Source organism: Zalophus californianus, chromosome 14 (genome assembly GCF_009762305.2).
Source record: "Zalophus californianus isolate mZalCal1 chromosome 14, mZalCal1.pri.v2, whole genome shotgun sequence".
Taxonomy (NCBI): domain Eukaryota; kingdom Metazoa; phylum Chordata; class Mammalia; order Carnivora; family Otariidae; genus Zalophus; species Zalophus californianus.
In genome coordinates, this window is record NC_045608.1 from 76,884,082 (window position 1) to 76,910,032 (window position 25,951).

Here is a 25,951-nt window from a genome sequence, read left to right on the forward strand (position 1 = left end):
TCTTAATTGTTCGGGGGATTTAAATGCCTGCAGATGTAGAGCACTCATTTCCTTAATATCCCTCAGAGCCCCACACCTCTACGACGCCATTGGAGTCTGCCCGAAACACAAGGCTCACACTCACTGGGTTGCACATCTGTTCTTAGCCATCTGTCATCTTGTTATTCAGCTTGGGAATTAATGACTTTATATAATACTTGCATAACTCAAAGGAGTCCATCCCTAGAAAGGCTTACCTCACTTCTGGTTTTTAACCCACCAACCCTCAATTTAATGTGAGTTAAAGAGTCGGTCATATAGTGATCTGAAGGGGTACGTGCACCCCAGTGTTTATAGCAGCAATGTCCACAATAGCCGAACTGTGGAAAGAACCTAGATGTCCATCAACAGATGAATGGATAAAGAAGATGTGGGTGTGTGTGTGTGTGTGTGTGTGTGTGTGTGTGTGTGTGTGTATAGGAATATTATGCAGCCATCAAAAAAATGGAATCTTGCCATTTGCAATGACATGGATGGAACTAGAGGGTATTATGCTGAGTGAAATAAGTCAATCAGAGAAAGACAAGTATCATATGATCTCGCTGATATGAGGAATTTGAGGAACAGACAGAGGATCATAGGGGAAGGGAGGGAAAAATGAAACAAGATGAAACCAGAGAGGGAGACAAACCATAAGAGACTGTTAATCTCAGGAAACAAACTGAGGGTTGCTGGAGTGGTGGGGGGTGGGAGGGAGGGGGTGGCTGGGTGACGGACACTGGGGAGGGTGTGTGCTGTGGTGAGCGCTGTGAATTGTGTGAGACAGACGAATCACAGACCTGTAGCCCTGAAACAAACGATACATCATGTTAATTAAAAAAAAGTCGGTCATGAAGCCCAAAGAGGTTCTCAGAAGAACGATGCTGTCAAAAATCCAGGTCTTGCATCAGTTCCCTGCAGTTTAAACAACTGTAGCCACCTCAAAAATGTTTCCTCTTCAGTACGAAGCCTCCTCTTACTGGCCTTGCCCTGTCCCATCAAGGACAGCCCCTCAGGGACTGCCAGGAGGTAACATGCCTGCAGGGCATAACTGAGTCCTTTCGCAGTTAGCAATAGATGGCGTCTTGCTGGGAAGGTGGTGTGAGCAGCGTGTGAGGTGCTGGTGGGAAGAGCGGCTCCAAACTTGCGTATGTTCCTTCTGAGAGAAAAAGACAAGTGGTGGAGTGAACAGAGGAATATATTACCCCGTACCAGGTACACGGGGGCTAGGTGAAGAAGCTCGTCATCTGCCCTGAAGTCCGTGAGTGAGCTGAGCACCTCGGGCGGGCCAAAGCCCCCAGTCAAACGGCGGCGCCCCGCGTGGGCATCCAAGTTTCTCATTCCCACGGTTTGCTTCTGAGGAGCCATGGTCAAGAGGCCCCAGGACGTGAGCACAAAAGCCACTGGCAGACCCCTCACCCAGGAGAGAACACTTCTCGAAAAGGATGGTAGGTTCCCAGAGAACTCAGGCTGAGGACTCCGTGGGTCTTTAGGGGACTTGAATTGGACCGGAAAACAAATAGATGGTGCGCTGACTTGAGACCCAGTACAGACCCCTTCATTAGTAGATGGCAGGAGGCTGTCACAACCTGGGGGGCACCCACGGGGGGAGCCTGAGAAGGAAGGTTCCCTCTGTGGCAAAAGGTGAACACCCCTGCCCCCCCGTCAGCTTGTCCCCTCCTGCCCAGTGCCTCTGCAGAGCTCCGCAGGAGACCATGTCCACTGAGTGGACTCTACTAGAAGTTTGAGCGGGCCGTTCTTAAAGCTTCTCTTTACTTATCAAGAGCTAAGTGTAGGTGATTCATAGCTTCTACCTTTAGCTTGTGTCATCATTTCAGTCTGGACCAGGCCAAGCAGGCCTGATAATGGCTAACTTCCTAATTCTGGGAACTCTATGGACCGGAAAACAAATAGATGGTGCGTTGACTTAAGACCCAGTACAGGCCCCTTCATTAGTAGATGGCAGGAGGCTGTCACGACCTGGGGGCGCCCGCGGGTGGGGACTGAGTAAGAAGGAAGGTTCTCTCTGTGGAAAAAGGTGAACACCCCCCTCCCCGTCACATTCCTGGGAGTGGGGCGGAGGGGAGAGACTGCAGTTAGGAAGTCTTGTTTTGCTTAGCACAAGTGACTCCATTTTGGACCCGCTGTTTCCTTTTTAATGGAGGTAAAATTCACATACAAGAAGTAAATCTTAAGTGTACATTCACGGAGTTTTGACAAATGCCTGCACCCATGTAACCCAAATTCCCATTGCCCCAGAAAGTTCTTTTGTGTCTCCTCCGGGCCCATCTCCACTTTGGTGCCCTCCCCCCGCCCGCCAGCAACTACTGTTCTGAATTTTTTTTTGCACCATAGATTAGTTTAGCCTGTTTTCGGATTTCACAGAAATGGAACCATGAGATTAGTTACAGTGACTTTTTAAATTCTAGCTGTGTTTACACAGCTAGAATTTAAGTTCAGTGTCTACACTGCCCTGGAGCCATGAAACCCATTAAGTCAATGCGTGAGAAGCCACAGGTCATCACGAATGAAAAAGATCGTCTAATACCCAAATAGTATCCCCCATTTCATATATAACGTGAAAATCTCCACTTTTCAAATATACACAATCACCTTGTAGGATGTTTAAGCCTGTTGTTTACATACAGCGATCATCTTGAACTTCCAGGTTGAAATCCAGGCATGTCTTGCTATGGTCTGTCACCAGTGCCTCAAGATGGAGAGGCTGGCCTGGATCATGCCCCAGTTCCTGGGCCCCCTTCTTCACGAATGCATCCTGAGGAGGGAAGAAAGCAAGGGTTTATCAGGGCAAGTTAATGCTGTAACAAGGAAACCCAAGGGGTGCCTCAATATGATACAGGTTTCTTCCTCATGCATCTGTGTGGGTTCGAGATGACGCTCTGCTCCAGGAGTCCCTCAGGAATCCAGGCACCCTCCCTCACTGCTCCACCGTCCCCTAGGGCAGGGACCTCTGCAGTCCCCAGGCAGAGGCTGAGGGGAACCTGTGGAGAACGGAGGGACGGCCAGGCCCTGAAGAGCCAGCCTGTCCTCAGGAACAGCCCCCACCCTAGGCCCTCAAAGGAAGCCACACCGCCTCTCCGCCTGTCGAAGGAGAGAGCTCTCTCCACCCTCAGAAGCAAAGGCATATTTTCCACATACCTTCCGGGGCAACACAAACACTCCTTTGGCCAACAGAGCTGAAGGACCGGAAAGGACCAGACACTTGAGGGCGGGAGTCTCTGCCCCAAGAGGTATCCGCTGGAGCGCCAGGATGATGTTATAGTTTTTAAAGAGTTTCTGTTTGATAAAGGATTGTAGATATTAACGTATAACATACTTAATATTACTTGTGGCAGAAAGTTGGGGTTTGGGATTGGTCTTCCCAGTCCTAGTTACTTAGCGCTCTCACAAATTCTAAGGACTCCTCTGCCAGTAGGGGCTTCCCACTCTCTCCCCCACCCTCCCCACCTTCTCTTGCCTTCTTTGCTGTCTATATTGACTTAGAAGATCCTTGCTTGTTCATCAGTTGGGATTATCAGGGGACATGCCCTCCCCAATGCAACGAGTGTTTAAACAAAATTCAGGCCTTTGAACCCTGGACTCCAGTTAAAAAGTAACAGGCTGGCAACTGGATCAATGAGAGACAAATATTAGCTGTGGAGACTGGAGAGCCACAGCATTGGGAAATACCCACTGCTGGTGACATGGAAAGAGCAGTGGTCATACCCGTCTTGAGGGTCTGGGAAACCCAAGGGCCCCAAGGACCTTGGGCCAGTCATTTTCTTGCCCTACGAGGTGAACACTGAAGCCACCAGCCCTTAAGTTCGCTTCCAGAAGTTCCTTTAGTCAGGACGCCTGCAGAATCCTCCTGAAGGCTGTGTCCTCTATTTGTCTCCCCTTCCCAGCCAACCTGCACTCCTGTTAGGCCGCCTCCACAAAAGCTCCGAGCACCTCACTCTGCTACATGCGAAGTGTCCACCAGACCCCATTGTCCTGCCTGGCGCTCAGGCCATGTGGGGAGTTTGGGCAATGGGACAGCGGTCTCTGCGTGGCCGCTTCTAGCCCTTCGCCAGTCTTCGTCCTTCCCTCGCTGTGAGGTGTTCAGTGCTACAACCCTTGCTTCTTTCTTGAAATGCTCTTTGGTCTCCATGACGTTTCACCTTCCGGATTGTTCTCTCCCTCCCCAGCTACTCCTGCTGGTTTTTCTCCTCCCCTAAACGATGTTCCCCCATAATTTGCTCTTGGTTCTCTCTCTCTCCCCCCACCACCTCATCCACCTCCTCCTCCTCTTTCTGTGGCTTAAAGTCGTCACCTTTGTGGGGGGGGGGGCAATGACAAATCTACCTCTTACCCCCTCCCAGAGCCCTCGACTCTCCTATCCACAGTCTCTACACATCCCAATCTAAACTCACACCACTCTCAAACTTCTTCTCCCTTCTTTCTAAATTTCTGGGAATTGTACCCTGGTTTCTTCCCAGGCATCCACATTGGAACTTCATCTTTGTGCTTCCATATGGCTTTGCTCCCCAAGTCCAAAGAGGGACAAAGTCCAGTTTTCCATTCATTCAGCAAACATGCACTGAGCAGCTACCATGTACCACGTACTTGTAGTGGCTAAGAATACAGCAATTACAAATGATTAGCAAAGCAAAAATCCTTTCCATGAGGAAATATCTATTCTAATGGAGGCAAACAAATAGGAAACATATACATAAATAAAATGCATGTTACATTAAACATTGATGAAGCCACGAATGGAAAGCAAGCAGGGGAAGGATTAAGGTAGCGTGTGAGGGTCCACGTCTAGACGGGGGTGGGGGGGGTGGGGGGGTCAAAGTGAAGACCTCACGGGGCTGAGAGAATGAGCTCTGTGGCTACTTGGAGAAGCACACTAGGGGATGGAGTAACAGACACACAAAGGCTCTAAGCAGGATTGGGGAATAAGGTCGAAGCCCTTTTGAATATGCTAATGTGAGAGGCCTGTTAGACATCCAAGTGAAGAGGTCAAGTAGAAAGTTGAACACAGAAATTCAGGGAGAGGTCCAGGCTGGAGATACCAGTGTAAGTGCCATCAGCATGTCGATGGCATTTAAAACTCCGAGACTGAAAAGGAGGGTCCCAGGACCGTAAGATGAGACTATCAGGATTGGAGTGGCCCAGAAAGCTGGGGGGGGGGGTCCCAGAAACAGTAGAGGAGAGCTTATTTTTGAAGGCAGGGAGACCATGGGGGTCAGTTACAGACAGTCCCGACTGTTCAACTTCATGATCTTTCAACCTTACGATGGTGCAAAAGGGATATGTGTTCAGTAGAAACCCTACTTGGCAGTTGGCGTGTGGATCCTGCCTGGGACCAGTGACATGCGGTGGGACCCCCTCCGTGACGCTGGGCGGGGGGGCAGCGACCCGGCTCCCCATCAGCCAAGGAGCATGACATGAGGGTCAACGACCGACCCACCGCCAACCATCTGCTCCCCACGCGGTGAGGGAGTCAGCTCCGTACAGGAGACGTCAGCCAGCCCCTGATCGTGAGGCTCTGTGCGAGGATTGTGCCCAAGTGCAGGCTCAGGTCGGTGTTCGGAGCGCGGGTAAGGGAGGCCCGGCCAAGCTCCGAGGGTCCGTAGCTTAGTGCAGTGAATGTGTTTTTGACTTAATGATAACCTCAACTCCTGCTGGGTTTATCAGGACATAACCCACCGTGAGTAGAGGCAGATCTGTACTACGGTTGGTCTGCAAGATGAAGACTGAGGCATGACCGCTGGGACTGGCCCGGAGGGTGACACTGTTGATCTCGGGGGGGGAGGGGCAGAGCGCGGCAGGAACACGCCGACCAGCTCAGGATCTGCACCCCCACCTCCACCTGACTGGCCTCAGAAACTGTCATAACTCCCCAGTTACGACAGGAACCTCCTGACAGTGCACCCCCTTTCCTCCTTGCCCCATTCCCAATCCAGTGCACACACAGCCCAGCTCTACTCACCGCTGTCCCCTGCAGAAATCCTTCAATGGCTGCCAGTGGCCACCGGTGACAATCTCAACTCCTTAGCCAAGCACTCCAAGCCACGGTCAGGCTTCAGACTCACTTCCCCTTCCCGCCCCTGTATTCCCCTTCCCACAGACCATCTGCCCACACACCCCAAGCTTTCCTCCCATCTTGCCTTTGTTCACCCTGTTCTCTCTACTAGAAGGGACCTTCCCACACATCCGACTCTACTCAAAATTCAGAGTCCGTCTCCAATGTCACCTCACCACACAAAGCCCTTCCTGGTGCCCCCAACACGTGAAAGTTCCACCTCTCCTCTGAACGTGCAGCATTTGGCCCCTTTCTGCCTCTTGTCGTGGTGTTTGTGTACTGGGCCCCTTCCTACGCATCACCATAAGCCACCTGATGGCACAGGGCTTCATCCATGCCCTCCGTACCCTGGATGCTCGAGAAAGCTGGTCTAAAAGGAACTGGACAGGGGTCTGGGGAATGGGGTGAAGCTGCTGGTTACAGTGAACTTGGAGGTTGTCTGTGGATTTCAGTTTCGAGAATCCTCACTATTTCCTGCCTCTGTCCACTCCCGAATAATAATCAAACATTGGCCAGGCTGCTGAGCGCCTTCCACCTTGTGACGCTGAAGAGAGACCCAGTTGTCTGTAAAAAAGGCATTTGGGGTCTCTGGAAAGAGAACAAGAGAGGAAACAAGGAGTCAACCAAAGACATCGAAACCTGAAAATGGTCTGCTAAGTAAGAGAGTCACATGGCCTTGGCACGAGCGAGGGTTTTGGTGCTGCCAACTCTCCTTGTTGCCTCAAACAATAGCCAAAGAGCAATGCAAGTGTCGCCTTTTCGCTCTGCTTCCCATCCTTTTGGACGTGATCTTCAAACCTCATAGTATAAGCCACACTTTAGTTCTTGAGAGATGGCAGTCTCCTCGGAGGCCGGTGGGCGTCTCGGCCACACTCGGCTGTCTACGCAGAGGTGCCTGGCAAGTGACTTCTGGTGGCTGCTCAGAGGTGTCCTCTGGGTGCTGACCAAGCTCTCTGCTCGTGACCATAGGCAGTTTGGACCAATGTGAGATTTGGGCTTGAATTATCTAATAATTATCCATTTTTCTTTACTTAGAACATGACTGTTCTCCCTTGTCACAGTATATCCCCTGTGGGGTCTTTAACTCGTGTACACTGGGAGCCAGCTGGCTCACAACTCTATCCAGGCCTCCACCTCCTCCCCTCTTCTAATAACTCGGTTGGGAGCAGCCAATGTGTCTTTCTCACTGTCCTTGCCTTTATTGAGCCTGGAGGGCTGGGTCTGGTGGAGCATCCTCTCCCTTCAATATTGTACAGGTAGAGCTTTATCTTGTGGAAGGAGAAGGAAAAGAGAATCTCAGGAGTGAAGACATCAACTCATTCCCCCCCTCCCTGATCTTGGAAAGTTCTTCTATTAAAAGACATGCCAATGCCCCAGAAATGCTCCCTCTTCTTCAAAACCCTCCTCAAAAAAATGGATCGTGGAGGAGTCTAGCTGTTCAAAACACAATCTTCCCAGGCCCTGCTCATCCCAGCGTGGGGACAGCCCACCGAATTGCAGTCCCGGCCCCAAGGAGGAAGAAACAAAGAGCCACATGAAATTAGTTTTACAGACCCTTCCACAAATGTCACAGAGTGGTGGAGAATGTCACAGAGACTAAGAAAGACGGGTACAGTTTCCCTACAAGAAAGCATTCATTCATTCATTCAAGTAATACTAACTGATCATCATTTATAACAAACATTTGCCCTTAAGATTCTCATTTAGTGACAAGGCAGAAGAGCAAAGCCAATAATCAGAGCAAACGTGCTGCAGATCTGCAACCCAAAACTCCTGGGATCAGCTGTGTTTTGGAAGGCAGATTTTTTTTTTTTTTTTTTTTTTTTTTTTTTTTTTTTTTTAGAAAAGCTTGGTATCCTGTGCCCCATATAATGTGCCGGTAGAGTCTGGGGCAGCACGCTGTCATCACACCATTAATATTTCTACAGCCATTTGAATACCTACACCAAGTGGAATAAATAAAGACTATAAAGAGCCTCATGTCAGTTTAGGTCAGGGTTTTGCCATCAACTGCCCCCAGTGAGATTGCTTTCTCCTCCTCCTCCTCCTCCCTTTCTTCTTCTTCCTTCTTTCTTCTTCTTCTTCTTCTTTCTTCTTTCTTCTTTCTTCTTTCTTCTTTCTTTCTTCTTCTTCTTCTTCTGTTTACTTATTTATTTACGTCCTCTCTACACCCAGTGTGTGGCTTGAAGTCATGACCCTGAGTTGAAGAGTCGCACACTCTTCCGACTGAGCCAGCCAGGCACCCCAAGATTGCTTTCACATTGATAAAAGCTCAATTTTGGAATGGCACAGAAGGGCTTGTGCTCCTGACCAGAGATCTGTCAAAAAGGTAAGGAGTTTTTCTTGGAGGAGGTGCTGCTTGAGCTGAAATGTAGAAGATCAACTGGCCAAAAGGAAGAACTTGGCGGCGCACACCCGACAGCCAACTGCAAAGACTCAGGCAGGCCACAGGGCAGCCAGGGCCAGCCGCAGGGGAAGCAGGGTCCTGCCGGCACAGCCGAGAACCCTTCACCCAAAGCCACCCAGAAAGTGGAACCCTGCACACTCTATTTACACTCTTCCCCAGGGGGAACCACTAGTTTATTTGAAACACCCCGTTTTCCAGGCAGTGTTCTAAGCTGCTTTGGAAATGAGAACGAAGTTAATCCTCCAAACGGCCTTTCTAGGTAAGTGCATTATTATTCCCATTTTTCAGATGGGAAAAGGTGAGGAGAGGGTAAAGAAGATCTCACCCAAGGTCACAGAGCTTGTGAGAGACAGACCAAGACGTCTGGCTCCAGAGTTTGTGCTTTTAACCGGAAAGGAACACTGCCTTTTCTTTGATTCAGGCATCTGTTCCAAGCTACAGCCTCCCTCCACCTGTACCACCACAACGCCGAGACTTTGGGCACCCGGAGTCCTGAGGAAGCATCCCTGGGAGTGCAAATCACGCCCTGGTCCCCCTGCCCAGGGGGACTGGACCATGCAGGGTGGGGCTTAGAGAAGGAGGGGAGCTTTGGTCTTTCACCCCTGGGGGCTGACAGCCCCAGAGAGAAGCTGACCAGTTTGCAATCAGCCTGTTGGCCTTGGGGTTCAAAGCCCATGTTGCCCTGCTTTTTATCTGTGTTATTGATGATCTGTTTCCAGAGTTTGTTTGAGGAGATGGAGCCAGAAAGCTGGGAGAGGGGGTTGGAGCCAGCTGACTGGATGGTCAAGCTTGGTGAGCAGTTTGCCCTCTTCTTGTGTCAATTCCAAAAGGCAGGGTTTGGAAATAAAGTCAACAGAGAGCTTTTCTTCATCTGCACATAAACAGCCGTTCACCTGTGTTTGGAGAGAGTTGGGCAATGCTGAAGGGAGTTGGGTCAGGAGAAAAGTCAACTTTGACTTTTAAGTCTCTGAAGCTGGCTTTGGTTTCCATGTTTCTACCAGCACACCTCCAGCTCACATCAAAAAAGAAATGCTCCAGGCTTCTGTGTTCCCTCCCCACCCCCATCCACCCACCATGGAATTAGCAGGGGCGTCAGAGAATGTTCTAGAACACTCTGCCTTCTCCCCTTACACTGGGTGTCTGTCATCACTGCACACACCGTCACCAAGCAACCTCTTTTTGATGGCCCCAGAGTTCTTGTTCAAGGACAACTGCTCTCTAGCTTAAGCCAATTCAGAGCTGACTAGAATCACACATGTAGCAATAAAAGTGGCCAAATGCCATCGGTAGGCATAGCAACCATCTACTCGGAGAATTTTTAAAATAGAGAAGGAACATTAGAAATTATTTGCTCCAAACCCCTTGCATTGCAGATGAAGAAACTAAGAGTCGAGGGCGGGTTTGGGGTGGGGGGCATCTTGCCCAAAGTACCCAGTGAGCAAATGGTGGCAATAAATCAGAGCCCACTCACCCAAACCCCAGCTGGTTGGAATTTTCCCACCACACTCTTTGGCCTCTTATTGGTCTTCAAAGCTTTCCAGTTCACATTCTCAAACATCCATTCAGCCTTCTATTTATTCTTTCTGGAGTATTTTTTGTGTGCCAAGCGATGGGCTAGAACCTGGGGACAAACGCATAACAAGATTCATCCTTTCCTTCGAGGGGCTCCCATAAGAACTCTTCATGGTTTCTCCTTCCTTCCCTCCCCTCCCCTTCAGAAATGGCACTGGGTGTGGTGTCACCCCTAATGAGTGGAAACAGAATCTCTGGGGTTGAGGTCCAGGCATTGGTAGCTTAAAAATCTCCCCAGGTCAATCGAGCTTGAAGGCATAGCTTTGATGAAGTCACGGACCCCAATTCTACTTGATTTGTCTCCTCGGAGCCTCTCTGCTACTGCAGAGGGGGAAGCGCGAGAGTGACTGAGTGTTGTCACATTGTCACTGGCCCTCACCTGTTACCTGTGCAAAAGGAGGCCAACGCAGCCTTCCAGCAAAAGCCTCTGGGGTCTGAGGCCACTAAATAAATAATAAAATAAAATAAAATGTAAATGAATGAATAAAAGACTTCCTGCCATAGGCAGCTCTAAAGGAAAAGAGACAAATGAGCTGGAAAGGCAGCCGGAGTTTGAAATGCGCAGGGTAGATTCAGCAGGGCCAGTTTTTGGTACTTGCGTTTTCCTTAAAGGGAACTGAGCCACAGTTCTGTTGAATTGATTTGGTAAGTGTGTGATGTGTCAGAAAGCAGCAGGCAGCTTCCTGTAAAATCACTGAGAGGGTTCACGAAAGTCAAAAGTATGAAATAAATTAGCGAAGGAATGGGGTTCTGGTAAGATCCTTGCTCTCCCCCTGAATGCAATCTGTCACTCCAAGTGACTCACGCACTGACGAGAAAGACTAAAAATGTTCAAGCATGACATTTGCATCTATTAAATAGTCCTTCTGTCGCACATCGTTGGAAATTGGGTTTTCTGAAGGTTACCGGGAATTATCTGCCTCTGCGGCCGGGTGTTTGTGACTTCAAAGTGAACTGCCGCGTAGGAGATGCTGCGATGGGCTCAGTGGGCCTCAGCACCAAGTCAGGTCCTTTGCTGGTTTATTAGCAGCATCTGTAAGACTCGAGTCCTTTTACAACAGTGTTGCCGTTAGCCTGCCCCCGGGGGCGTGGGGGGGCGGTGAGTGCCAGATGACCAGGCGTCCCGCTGTCTGAGCCAGGAGCGGAGCAGCTGTATGCCAAGCTCTGAAAAGCAGCTGGTTTTTCTTTGCTTCTCCTTAAATAGGCATCAGGTTTTCTCCTAGGTGCTTACGGTGAGCCAGGTCTGGCATGTGGCTTCTCGGATGGTGTCACCCAGGACAGATCAGGGAATTCAGAGCCCCTCATTCTGTAAATCGAGCCTGTCGTGTGTCCAACTCTGGTCTATGCCCAAGCAAAGCCGGGGCCGTCGCGGACCATCCCCCTCTGTCGTAAGAGCCGCTGAGCAACACGGGGCAGAGGGACTAGAGCTCAACCTCAAAGGGGACCAACTGTTGGATTTCTGCCCCCAAAGATGCAGAGGGAGGAGGAAGTCCTTAAAAGGACGAGAGCGAGGCAATTGGAAGAAGTGGCCCATCGGGAGGACCTAGGACTCCGCTGTTCCCAGCCTTCCTAGACAGAGCACAGACTGCCCCCCACACCCCACCCCCCCCCCACTGAGCCGGCCAGTTCACGTCACCAGCAAGGGGGAGCAGTCTGGCTCTGGGGCACATAGCTGTCAGAAGAGCTGACAGGACAATGGCCTTTAAGAGGCAGGGGCTATGTTTGGATTAAGAAAATTCTGGAGATACACTCTGGAGAATCGACTTGCAGATTGACTCCAACCAGACGCGCGGCTCCAGACTGGGGCAGGGAGTTGCCTGGTGGCGTTGTCTGAACAGGCAACAGGTGGACGATCCAGGGACCTAGTTACACAAATTACAGCTCTCCCTTCCGATGGAACGCATGGGGGCTGGAAGCGGCCCACTGAGCAGTCGCATGGGGTGTAAGCATAATGTCCCCCCAAAATCACTGCTTGCAGCTGGCCTATATATCATCTCCCTTTACTTCCCCTTAAGGCCAGCTCGAGCAGGTTTTGCAAATTTCCGTTATGGAAGTATGTTCAGTCCTCCGTAAAACTCCAACCCCTTTAATAATTCACAACATTCTATCACTCAGCCAAGGAGAGTAAAGAGTCTGTGCACTGATATAAAGTGATCTCAAAGATACATTGTGAAATAAAAAAGCAAGGTTCAGAAGAGTACGTATTATAACCCCTGTGGCTATATATACACATGCATGTGTCTATGGTTCATAGTCTATACAAGAAATGACAAACAGTGGTTGTCTCGGGGACGGGCTGTGCGGGTCCCACTTTCCCTGAAGGCCTCTCCGAATGGTTCAAAGCAGGCGCCCTGTTAGAGGTAAGCAGCTCCCCTAAGCTGGGAAAGCAGAGAGAAAGCCAAATTAAATGGGCCTTTACAGCCATTCAGCAAAAGTAAGCAAGGAGATGGACATCACCAACTCGGGGGATAGCAGAGAAAAGGGGGCATTGGTGCTAGCCACAGAAAACCACACGTTACTGTGTTCAGAGATGAAGTCGGCAGCCGTGCAGCACACGCTTCTAGAGGACAGGCTACAACGAAAGGTGCTAGCGAGTTAATATCCTTAAAACCAGGGAAAGAAGCGCCGATGGAGGAGGGGAGAAGCGGAGAAACGCTTGTATCTAGAACTTCGGGCACAGATTTCGCTGTCATGCTCGCGTACAAATCCTTGGCCCTCTCTGCTGCCTCCTTCAACATCGCAGCCTCTCTGTAGGGGACGACACCTGGGGCAGGGAGGGCCGCTGTCATGTCACACAGCCGGTACGTGGCGGAGCGGGGGACTGCACTCCGTTTCTTTTCTAATTCTATCTTCCACGCACCCTCGTGGAAGTCACGGGCCCTGCAGGGAACTGTGAGCCACTGGATGCCACGTGAATACAGAGTGACCCCCCCCCACGTGCCCTCTCTCCGTCTGTCCTCCCACCAACTGCTGCCTGCTGCCTTCTAGAACTCCGATTTTGAGCCATGTTGATGTATCAACTCCAAGAAGTGTCAGAAGTCTTACCAGATTTGCTCTCTGATCCTTTTCCATTCTGTTTTATTGCTGGAACTATGATCAATTAGTCCATTTTGAAGTGCTAATGGATGAATGGGTCATACTGTCCGCCGACATACTGGGACTTAACCAGGAGCCTTTGGAGACGAAGACTTAGCTGAGATGTCTCTACCACTCCCCAAACCCCAGGCACCCCTCGTCCTTCTCATGGCAACCTCCGGGAGCAACATTCCAGGTGTCCTGCCAGACAAATAAAGACATAGCTTACTCTTTTCCCTGTTTTTACTGGAATGGAAGTAGGTTATACACACAGCTGAGTATCTTGGGTTTTTTACTTAATAAAACATGGAGAGTATTCTAAGAGTTTGGGGTTTGGTTTTTGTTTTTTTTTTCCATTTGTTTGTTTTTAAATAGGCTCCGCACCCAGTGCGGAGCCCAAGCCAGGCGCCAAACACATGGCCCTGAGATCAAGACCTGAGTCAAGATCAAGAGTCAGATGCTTAACTGACTGAGCCACCCAGGCATCCCATGAGCTAAGAGTTTTTAAAGAACAGTAGATCTTTGATGGGGCGCCTGGGTGGCTCAGTCGTTAAGCGTCAGCCTTCGGCTCAGGTCATGATCCCAGGGTCCTGGGATCGAGCCCCGCGTCGGGCTCCCTGCTCAGCGGGAAGCCTGCTTCTCCCCCTCCCACTCCCCCTGCTTGTGTTCCCTCTCTCTCGCTGTGTCTCTCTCTGTCAAATGAATAAGATCTTTTTAAAAAAACAAAAACAATAGATCTGAGATTGATTCATAGGTTTGTTTAAAAAAAAAGAAAACCCAACACATTTCACATTATTTTAATGGCTCCAGAATATTTCTATGAATATACCTTATGTTATTTGACCAGTGCCTTTCTAATAGATATTTGGTATGTTTTTAATCTTTTGCTATATGAGCAGTACTGCAATTTTGCACATATCTGTAGGAGAAATTCCTAAAAGTGGAATTGTGTGTCAAAAGATACGGTCATTTGTAATTCTGATAATTTGCTTTGCAATCTGTACCGATCTAGATGCTCATCAGCAGTAGATGAGCGTGCCCGTTCCCATACCCTTGCCAACACTGTGGAGAGCCAGTAGACTTCTACAGTGGACAAGAGGCAAGAGGGTCACCAGCGTGGGACGGGTAGGCTCCGTGTGGTGTCCCGTGGCGGCTTCTGGTGCTTGAAGAGAAGCTTAAAGGCACTGGGGGTTGCCCAGGAGAAGAAATCTGGCTGCCACAAGAGACATTAGAAGCCGTGAAACCAATTCTACCCACCTCTCAGTCCTGCCAGGGCGAAGACAGCAGAAAAGCTCCGTGGTCCACAATCACGTTGAGGCTGGTGCCAAGATACATGTTTGCGTCGTGTTGAGGGGAAGTAGAATCCAGGCCTGTGAAGGAATCGCAAATGCTCAAAGGCGATTGCCCAGGTTTGCTGATCTTCATGCACAGGTAGCTTCTTGACTGTCTAGCATCCAGCGCTTGAGGGGCCAGGAATAGTTAGTTCTCTCTCTACCAGCAGGGGTCTAGTTTCTCCAAAAAGATTGTGAGGTCTGAGAGGAGGCCTCCGTCTTTGCCTACCCCTCCCCTCACTACAAATCTGCAAAGGTGTTTAAGGAATTGAAGCCCCCAGTAATGGCCTCTAACCCGTGTCTTCTGGTCTTCTGGTCAGTAAAGACAGGCTTCTCTTTAGCTTTCTGAAGACAAGGCTGGCTGTTAACCCTCATTCAGTGTCAGGCAATTTGCTGGCCATGTTCGCTCTACTTTTTGGGGACTTAGATACCAGTGTGAAATGTCAGGCGGGGAAACTGACCCCTTACCTTCATGATGCTCTTTGTCTCCCCTGAGGGACAGGCAGCGACATGGCCTGTCTTCCTGGCGGGGAATGACCCAGTGATGGACCATTGTCTGTAAACAGCTAAGGGATCCTGATCTTCTCTGACAAATCCTCCCTGCCCAACCTGGTTAGACAGACGCAGCCGTCCATGTGACCGACATTCATGGGAAGAGAAGGGAAGCAAAGGGAGTAAGGAGCAGAGGATGGGGAACTAAATATACCTCCCCCAGAGTAACTGAATCAGAAAGCCCAATATCAGAGCTTCAAGGGGATTATGCCAACCAGTCTCTGAGGAAGTGCTCCCGCTGAGGAAAACGGAGGCTAGGCAGGTGGGGCAACTCGTCCCAAAGCAAAGTCCCCACCTTCCGGAGCTGATCTCCATCTGATTTGGGATGCTTAAATAGGGAGGTTTATGAATTTCATAGACTTTGAACTTTCTGCCTTACAATGGATAACTGAAAGTCTCCTTCACCCTGAAGTTTGCTATGACACCAACCCAGTGGATGAATACAGGTACAGAAGGTTTCTGGAAGGTCTGGACGCATTTCTCATTTCCCAATCAAGCCAAGCTTGGTGGCACTCGGAGGAGCCTCCCTTGGGTGTTCCCTTGGCAGACAGGTCCCCAGTGGGAGTTTTGTGAGTACCTTCCAACAAGGTAACCATTAACAACAAAATACACTTAAGTCATATTAATTAAGAAGAATACCCTGCAGGATGATTTCAATTTTTTTTTAAAGGGCGTTGGTAGTCTAAGTAAGAAAGCCCATGCCATGTATTACCCACGAGCTCTGCGTGTGGCTTCACCTCCTCATGCTTCTCTCACCAGCCAGCTAGGTCCCAAATTCTTTTTCATTTAAAAAAATATTTTGGGGCACCTGGGTGGCTCAGTCGTTAAGCATCTGCCTTCGGCTCAGGTCATGATCCCAGGGTCCTGGGATCGAGCCCCGCATCGGGCTCCCTGCTCAGCGGGAAGCCTGCTTCTCCCTCTCCCACTCCCCCTGCTTGTGTTCCTGCTCTTGCTATCTCTCTGTCAAATAAATAAATAAAATCTTAAAATAAATAAATAAATAAAAATTAAAAAATATTTTGGCTTCTATTTCTATTATTGGCAATTTTATCACTGAGCTTTCCCTGCTGTGCAGGTCAGGCTTAAATTCCAACAGTTGGCTAATAGCCACCAAACAGTAGCACCATTCCAGACCCCAGAAGCATTACTCTGACATCCTAATAGCATTACAGAGGCCATTACCAGACAGAGATCTTTAAATATATGAAAACAGAGTCCATCACACAGGCACAGCCTATGTCGGACACTAAATGGTTAATATGTTGATGATATTGGTTATTAATATATATACTCTGAATAATATCTTATGATTTTAGCAAAGGTTATAATTTATTTTCCAATTGAGCTATTTAAATGGCTTGCATCAGTCCGCCAAAATACTTCCTGAAATCCCACCAGCAGAAATCGAGTTCTTTGTGTGAATGTTTACCCGCTTTGGGGCTCCTCTTTCAACACGCACATCCCTGAGGAAGGCGTGGCGGGCATCTTGGCCCCGAGTCCTAAAACTCAACCTACCCTCCACCCATACTTCTTATGTTCTACCTAACACCAGCTTTCCTCCGGTGTTCCAGTCACTAACCACCTGTTCACTGGCCTCAATCTCCCACCACACTGTACATTTTTCGAGGACAGGGACTATGTCTGTTTCATGCATGAGTATCTCCAGGGCTCAGAATGGTGCCTTGCACACGAGAAGCATGCAATAACTATTTACTGAGTGAATAACGCATCCACCTACTGATCCTTTTCCCTAGACTAGTAAATATAAGGACCCCTTTAAAAAAATAGTCCACAGAAGCCCCCCCCCACATAGTAACAGGTTAGGCTTTTAAGATCTATTGGTTAAGAAAATGCATCACGACCTAAGTTATGTTGAATTCAGTAGAACATTAAAATAAATTTCTAGTTCACCAATCACAACAGCACCCACATGTATTCAGAGGCTTGGACTTTGAGACTTTCGCTGCCTCTCATGTCTGCAGCCTAGATGGGAGGAGGTACCGAAAGCAGGAGAGAACTTTCCAAAGCTGGGGCCTCGGGTTCTCCTAATTCACAGTTTTGCCAGGAGAAGGTCCTGTCCCTAAGGCTTGGTGAAAAGTAAGAAAGAGGCTGAAAAGGTGGTTAACAATGTAGTCAATATCTGCAAAAGAAATTCATGCCCCAGAACACAACAGTTCTTATTCTAGTGGCTGGTCGCCATTACAGTCTAATGCCGACATGGAAATAGTCAGCGTCTCTGTGTATCCCCACTCGTGGGAGCAGACGAGGGCCAGGAGCACAGATGGAATGTGGGCTGCAGACCGATGTCTCAAAGAGTCTGCAACTCCCACGACTGGTCTTCAGATCTGTGGATCTTTGTCATCTCTTTTCACTTTTGGTGCCCATCCCCACAAGCACATTGCAAGGCAGCTCGGAGTGGAAGGCGCGCTAGCTGGTGCGGGCGTCTTGAGGCAGAGATCACAAGAGATACCCAGAAACTTCTATCCAACCCTGGCACCAGTTCTGCTGCTCCCACCGTGGGCATCTCATCCCTCAAGTGGGCTTCGCCAGAGCCTCCAAACTTCCTCTCTTTTCCTTCCCCATACCCCTCTTGTCTCTGCCCACTAAGTGATCCCGTCTAGATAAAATTAACACCCTTCAAGAGCTTTCCAGTGCTTAAAACAAAACGACACAAAAAAGCAAAACAACAGAACAAAAGCTTCCCAGTGCCGCTGGGATAAAGATGAAACCCCACCTTTGCCCCCAAGTCCCACAGGATAGCACCCTGCCTACCTTGTGTCCTCAGTGTGCACCTTTTCCCACTGGTTTTGGTCCAACCACATGGGCTCACCTTCTGGCCCCTGCCTCAGACATTTGCACGTGCTGTTCCCTGTACCTGGTATCTTTCCAGCCCCCGCTGGTGCCTAGACAAGTCCTATGCCTCCTTCAGCGCTCAGGCCAAACATGGCTTCCTGGAGGAAACTTGTCATGACCCCACTGCTGGGTCAGGCCCCCCAGGATCTCCCCCCCGACACCCCTGCCACAAGCAAACACTCGGAGCCGTCTGCCTCCCTTTGGGATGGAGTTAAAGCTCCCCTAACTCCCACTCTGACTGGCCCCCGGACTGCTGAGTGTCAAGGCCCTCTGCTTCCCATTGGAGGTCACTTCCGCCGGTGCTGTGACCTCTACCCGCAAGCCAGCCGGCCTTCGTCTGTGCAGAAATCCTCGTCCTTTGATGTCTCACTGCATCTGTCCTCAGCTTTTGGACGAAGAGACCACGTCTTCCCTCATCTGTTGCCAGGTTCAGAGGCCTTGGAGCTCCGCTTCTGATCTTCCAAGCAATTAAAGAATAGCCAGGTAAAGCCCAAAATGCAAAAGCCCCCTACCCCACCTCCCAACCCCAACCCACTCCCCCCAGGCCCGCCGTCAATTATGTTCTTTGTATCTTTCAGGAAAGAAAAGAAAAAGTAAACTATTAGCACCAAACAAATACATATAACAAACACACCTAAGTATTTATTCAGATCCTTTTTATTTATACCAAATGTGTTCTGATATTATTTTGGACTTGGGAGGCATGGCATTAGTCACCATCCCTACCCCAATTCCCAGTCTTTTTCTGTTTTTGCTTAAATGTCCGCATGCTATTGCGTGATATAAGCTCTATGATTACAGTGCTGTATGATAAAGCTCCATTATTTACCTACCCACTCTGCCAGAGATATTTAATTTGCCTCAATTTTTTGTTCTTGCAGTGCTGCAACGAGTATTTTTGTAAATGGGTTAGTATTCTTTTGTGAATATATCTATACAGTAAATTTGCATTCACAGAATTACTGGATCAAGAGGGACGTACTTCCAGTTTTAACAGATATTGTCAAATTATCCTCTCCAAAGTAGACCATGAACACTTCCGGCAACAAGTGTTTGAGAGTGGCAGGTGTCCCGCGGCCTGACCAATACTGGGTGTTGACCAGCCTTTTCATTTTTACTTGTCTGCTCACTGAGAATTGATATCTCATTGCCGTTCTACAATTATGAGTGAAGTTAACCACAGTGGTTTTTTTCCTATAAACTCCATGTTCATATCCTTTCCTGATTTTCATGTTGAATTATTCAGTCTTGATTGAGAGGAATGCTCTGTAAACGGGAGAAATGGGATTGTGTTCTGTGTAATATTGGGGTTTTTTTGTCTTCTGACTTTATTATTTTAATCATCTACTGTTAGAAATTCTTGAGTTTAGGCTTTGTGTGCTGCTGAAAAGGCATTCCCTGGCCCCAAATTATATGTATTTTTAGACATTTTCGAAAGCCAGACACTTGCTGCAGACTGTTATAAAGATTCAACCTAGTGTCTAGCGCTCCTCGGCCCCTGTTGGGACATCACAGCTTTAACACGATGCTGAGAGCTGACTTTTCTTTGACAGTCCTAGCCGGGATTTCCCCCTATTCACAAATTCAGCCAAAGTAGCCAATACACTTGACGTTGATTCAATTGATTTTTTTCCCTGGTTCCAAACTCTTGTCTGGGTTATTGATTACTTTCTGCTGCCCTTTATGCAACCTGGATTGAAGAAGACATCCCATAAACACAGGTCTGATTAAAATCCTATTTGAATGTCGTCCCTAAAACTTTTGGAGGAAATGACTTCCCTAGTTGTCTTTGGTCTTCTGCGTGCAGCACTTTTAGCTGAACCACTCCGAAGAGCGGTGGGCGTTTTTCTGACGGCCTGCAGAGTAGCTTTCTACTTGTGGGGGAAAGGGATGAATGGGGGTGACTATCGGAGGAGATCACAGTAACACAAACGTGGGAAAATTCAGTATGTCTACAGCTCTGGCATCATGGGACTTTTCCCCATGAGTTTTAGATTGTAATGTTTGGAGCTTTGCAGTTGATTAAAAAACAACAACAACAACAGCAAAAAAAAAAACCTTTCATATAGATCAGCCCACTGCTATTTATTATGTAGCAATACTGACGAGAGTCATAATATTGTTCTCTATTTTTTATGTAGGAAAATAGAGGCTCCGGGAGATGGAGGTAACAGGAAGGGCTAGGCTGGGTTACTATTCTCTGCCTTAGGATTCTGCGTCTACTGGTCCTTCCCCAGTTCTCCCTGTCTGCCTGGTCGATAGTGCCTTTCATGGAACGGAAGAGCTAAGGTTAAATGCAACGCTTTTATTAAAATAATCATGTGCTCAAGGAACAAAGTAACTCCAAGGAAGCTGACCTTCGACTTCTAAAAGGAGCTGAGCCAGGTCAGCACAGGATCCTGCAGACTCCCAGAATACATTGAAATCGGGTTGCCATGTAAAACATAGCATATCTAGTTGAATTTGCATTTCAGATAAACAATAATTTTTAGTATATGCCCCAAATGCTGCATGGGAGATATGTGTACTAAACATTTGTTTATCTGAAATTAAAATTTAATTTTAAATTTTAAAATGTGGGTGTCTTGTGCTTTTTTTTTTAAACTAAATCTGGCAATTCTAATTGAGGAGAAATTGTGTGTCAATAGATATAACAACATTTGGGATTCCCAACGTAGAAATCAGCAAGGTCACCTTGTAACACTTAAGATCTCGTAGGCAAAGAATACCTCTGCCCATTTTTCTTGGTATCAAACTAAAAGTTAATAATGCAATATGTACCAAAGTCCTTTAAAAATTACAAAAGCTGTGTGCAATTATTCATCTGTAAAGATGGTCTTTGCATCATTGTTAATAATTCTGGAAAAAAAAAAAAAGGAAGCACCTAACTTACTCCAAAATAGGGTTTTGGTGAATAATAAATTCAGTCAATGGAACACAATGAAATAAAATGGAATCCAAGGTTATTTTTAAGAATGTTGATATAGATGATCCTTAACATGGATCATCTATTGGGTAGAATATTGAATGAAAAATACAGGTTGCTATCATATTTTTTTAAAGATTTTATTTATTTATTTGACAGAGAGAGACACAGCGAGAGAGGGAACACAAGCAGGGGGAGTGGGGGAGGGAGAAGCAGGCCTCCCGCGGAGCAGGAAGGCTGGGGCTTGATCCCAGGACCCTGGGATCATGACCTGAGCCGAAGGCAGATGCTTAATGACTGAGCCACCCAGGCGCCCCAGGTTGTTATCATATTTTTGCAAAACAATTGCGTTTTGCCTACCAAGGCATACTTCTCCTCCTCATGTTTTAACATCTCTAAAATTAGGATACCTTTAGGATTAATGGCATCATCATCACCGTTGGGCAGGTGGCAGAAATGAAGTAATTGTCATCTATGTGGATGTGAGCCCTCAGTCATTGCTGGTCGAGGTGTCCCCTCAGTGGAGGGATCTGCCTTGTTGGTACAGAATATTTTGAGTTTGTCATTTAAAACGTCTTCCAAGATTACACTATGATTCAGCATTGAAATGAAAAGTTAATTTCTGTGCAGAAGCATGAAAACAAAGCAGAAAGGGCTCAATATTTTAGTGATAAAAAATTTCTTTCGGGGGCCACCTGGGTGGCTCAGTCGGTTAAGCATCTGCCTTCAGCTCAGGTCATGATCTCAGGGTCCTGGGATCGGTCGCTTCTCCCTCTCCCTCTGCCTCCTCTCCACTGCTCATGCTCTGTCTCTCTCGAATAAATAAATAAAATCTTTTAAAAAATTTCCTTTTTGTCATGGAGAAACGATCACAGTTACATATTTTCTTGCAAAGCAGCAAACGACCAAGTGCTTTACTGAACCCAAGAAATGAAGACACTGCAAGTAGAGGAAGGGGTGTTATATTTTGTTGCATTTTGTTACTGAGAAATGTGCAAACGGATTGCCTATCACAGGCCAAGTAAAGCAACTGAAGACAATTAATTTGTTTCTGGGCCAGTTAAGCAGGGACAGGGAAGGCTGGGGCTGAGCGAGGGAGGAGAGCTCAGGGGACTCTGGGGAGCCCCCGGCTCTGGGGACTGCTATGACTGTCCTGACCTCTGATCCAGGCCAGGCTGGGACCCAGGCAGCTAAAGCAAAAGGCAGGGAGAGACTGAGAAGGCTCCACATGGTGCCCGGGACTCCCAAGCTGTCCCTCTCAAGGGCCGAAGGAGCTATGTGAGCGACGGGAGGAGGAAGGGTTGTAGTCAAGAGGTATAAATAGGTAAGGTGCCCCCACTGGATTAGCATTTCATCTGGTCCCTTGGGCGACTTGCCCTGGTCACTTGGGAGACTCAGGCAGAGAGGAATCCTTGAGGCTCAGGCCAGTGTCCAGATTTGCCCTCTAGGCCAGCTCCAAACCTCAGACCCAAGGGTCCTTCTTCCTTAGCAAAGTGAGGAAGGCAGTTGGCAGCAACTGGAGTCTACGGTCCCAGCGCCAGAGAAAGCAGGAGCCATTAAGGAATAGACCTGCGGTCTCCCATGATGATAAACCACTTCATGCCCCCTCCCCCCAAAAGCCAACTGAGTGTCTCTCCTCTCAAGTCTTCTGTAATACCTGCTTTATAATGGTAATAATATTTATCAGCTGCTTACTATGTGTCAGCTACTGTACTAAGTATTTTGTATACATCATCTCATTTAATCCTTTAATCCTCACCATGGTCTGGGGAGGTAGGTATTATTATCTGAACTTTACAGATTAGGAAATTTAGGCTCAAGTTCACTCAGCAAGGAAAGGGCAGAAACAGGATTCAAACTTCTGGTTCTCTGGCTACAAATCCCTTGCGCCTAACTACTACTTGTAGTCCATTTCTCAGAACAAAGACCCCTGACTGCTCTCTGTCCATCCTTTCCAATTCCACTACTTTCATTTCACTCCTGCTTCCTGGGCTTGCCTCCTCTCTCCCCTTCCCACCTACATACCAAGCAGATTAGGAAAGAACTGCCCTACCTTCTTCCCTCCCATTGTGCCCGGTGCCCACAGCGTATGCTCAGCCCTGTGTAACGCCAACAAAGCCCTCTGCTTCCCAGGATCCCCTGCATTCACAACGGGAGCGCTTGAGTGGCCCTGTGTGTCTCCCACAATCCCCTGTGCCTCCCACAATCCCCTGTGCCTCCCATCATCCTCTTGTCCACCATTAGCAGATAATGTCTCCTAAGTACTGCCTTAGGTCCAGCGGGTCCGCACGGCTGGCTGAATTAAGCCCTTCTCTTCAGCCTGACCTCTGAGCAGCGCTTGGGCCTGTGCCTGCGGAGCACAGGGCCTGGCCAAAGCCCAGAACCAGGCTTTATGACTGCCTTCCTCCGCTGGAGGGCTGGCTGCGCCGCGCTCTGAGACCACCGCTCTGACCCCTGAGTCCCATCTCTACCATTCACGGGCGGGCTTGTGTGCGTGTTACCCCAAACACAGAGTTAGTCCGCAGCCCTAAAACCCTGTCTCTTCAATTCACTTGTGGACTCCTTGAGGCCTTGCCCCTGTTCTGACATGAGCAGTCAGTGGCGATCTATCTACTTTGCTTAAGAGTCCACTCCAGGCCCAGGACGGGTGCTCAGCATAAACACTCCTGGACCGAATCTGTGTTGTAACCATTAGAGTCCCCTGGCCTGACAGTTACACCTTGGGAGGGGACAGGGGAAAGCAGGAGAGGAATGAAGGGGACAACGTGGCATTCTCTCAGGAGTCCAGCGTTAAGACCGTTGATCAGACAGCGAGTTTGGCACCTGGCTCTGAATTCTGGCATCTGTTGTTCTGTAGTACAAAGTACATGCCAATTCTCTGCTTGGCTCTGAAATGAAGGGGCAACAGAAAGCTGCTGCAGCCAGCATAGAAGGCAAATAAATTAGCTAAATTTTTCAAAAGAGTTATCAGTCTAAACTGTTTTCATTCAGAGTAAGTCTTGGGTTGATTCTATCAAAACCTAAGTGGGCTGGTGTGTGCTGGGCGGGCTGAGAAGGAAACAAGGAGAGTAGAGAAGGTTTTGTTGGGAGGTGCTGGTGGACAGACCCCAGGGGAGACCCAGGGTTGGAGGTCAAAGCTCATGAAAGCTGCCCTGTCCAATCAAGGGGGGAAAGGCCCTAGGGGTGGGGCGGGGAGCAAGGAGAGGAGAAGAGGGAGAAAGTCACCTGCACAAAAATTGTATGTATGTACGTGTGTGCGTGTGTGTGGGGGGGTGGTCTTTACAGAACTCTCCATTAAAGTGGGGGTCTATGAGAAACACACTCAGGGATGAGCACAAAGACCCCAATGCATAACATGAACACGTACCCAGGATTTTCACCCAGACTTCTCAGCTCAGTCAGTTAAACGTCAGACTCTTGATTTCGGCTCAGGTCATGATCTCAGGGTCGTGAGATCCAGCCCCAGGTCCAGCTCCACACTGGGCGTGGATCCTGCTTAAGATTCTCTCTCCCTCGGGGCGCCTGGGTGGCTCAGTCGTTAAGCGTCTGCCTTCGGCTCAGGTCATGGTCCCAGGGTCCTGGGATCGAGCCCCGCGTCGGGCTCCCTGCTCCACAGGAGGCCTGCTTCTCCCTCTCCCACTGCCCCTGCTTGTGTTCCCTCTCTCACTGTGTCTCTCTCTGTCAAATAAATAAATAAAACCTTTAAAAAAAAAAAAAGATTCTCTCTCCCTCTCCCTCTGCCCCTCCCCCCTCCCTCTCTGAACAAACAAACAAACAAACCTTCTCAGCCTGACACTGACCTAGAGGGAGACAGAGGGAATGTTATTACAGTGACCAAATGGCTCAGAATTTCCTGCCAAGTTTCAATTTCAAGGAAACCATGCAAGTGTGTGTATATATATACATATATATATATATATACATATACATATATATATATATATACATATACATATATATATATATATTTGCTTTGTGAACTGGCCTTGACCTTCAAGAAAATTATAGCAGAGACCCAGAACCTGGAGGGCATTTGAGATTGTCCAAAGTATGTGGTTAAGATCCTGGCCATAAGTTTGCAATGTGTGTGAGCGTATGTTGCAGGGCAGGGGAGTTCCTCACCACCAAGCAATCCTCAGACACAAGGTGGGTGTCCTACAGTTCAATTCTAACACCGTCTACCCAGGGACAGGGTTAGATCCCATAGATTAAGGGATGTGGAACTTTCCCCTCTCCCTACCGCATTGGCTGTCCTGGCCTTCCTGAGACACATCCAAGCACTCAGGCCTCTCTGCCTGGAAATGCTCTTCTCTCTGGTACCCTCATGGTTCACCTTTTAACCTCCTACTCTCTGCTCAAGCCCCACCTCAGAAATCACACTATTTTAACCTGAGCCCTTCCCCCAAACTCACTACCCCGTACTCTACCTTTAATTATTTTTTCTATTCCTTGCCTCCTGGATGTAAACTCCAAAAGGGAAGGTAGGTTGACTGGTTGGTTGGTTGGTTTTTGCTGCTGTCTACCCAGTATCTAGAATAGTGCTGAGAACATTGTGGCCCTCAACAAATATTTCTTCCATGAATGAGTGAATGAATGAGGTCTCATTGGAGATTCTTGTTTGATGTTTAAGAAGATTTACTTAAGAGAGTTTTGCTCATTTGCAGGAGGGGGAGGGAAGCCAAGTTTAAAGATTTAAAGGTTTAAAGGGCCTGCGTCTGCGCCTTTCTCATTAGAAGTCCTGGAGGAGTGGCCAATCTCTGGAAAACCTACAATGGAAACATATTTTGACAGTGGCTAGAGATCATCTAGATTACTTTTGTCATTTAAACAGTGAGGGAGGGGCGCCTGCCTGGCTCTGTCAGGGCTGTGAGTTCGAGCCTCATGTTGGGTGTAGAGATCACTTAAAAATAAAAAATCTTAAAAAAAAATTTTAAGGGCGCCTGGGTGGCTTAGTTGGTTAAGTGACTGCCTTCGGCTCAGGTCATGATCCTGGAGTCCCGGGATCGAGTCCCACATTGGGCTCCCTGCTCAGCGGGGAGTCTGCTTCTCCCTCTGACCTTCCCCCGTCTCATGTACTCTCTCTCTCTTTCTCTCTCTCAAATAAATAAATAAAATCTTTAAAAAAAAAATAAAAAAAAAACAATGAG

At 48.3% G+C, this 25,951-nt stretch overlaps 1 long non-coding RNA gene across 3 annotated transcripts; it reads right to left on the reverse strand.

The window, feature by feature from the left end:
- Positions 1-747: 747 nt before the first annotated feature.
- LOC113912930 lies at positions 748-24,307 on the reverse strand. Of its 3 annotated transcripts, XR_003517041.1 has the most exons (8): positions 24,172-24,307; positions 17,798-18,330; positions 16,956-17,111; positions 14,400-14,512; positions 13,113-13,343; positions 3,178-3,315; positions 2,632-2,794; positions 748-1,177 (listed from the first exon to the last, which is right to left on the reverse strand). It is a non-coding gene; the product is annotated as an uncharacterized LOC113912930 (long non-coding RNA). The 3 variants fall into 3 exon arrangements; XR_003517040.1 differs by lacking the exon at positions 16,956-17,111; XR_003517042.1 differs by lacking the exons at positions 16,956-17,111; positions 17,798-18,330.
- Between the last annotated feature and the right edge of the window lie 1,644 nt (positions 24,308-25,951).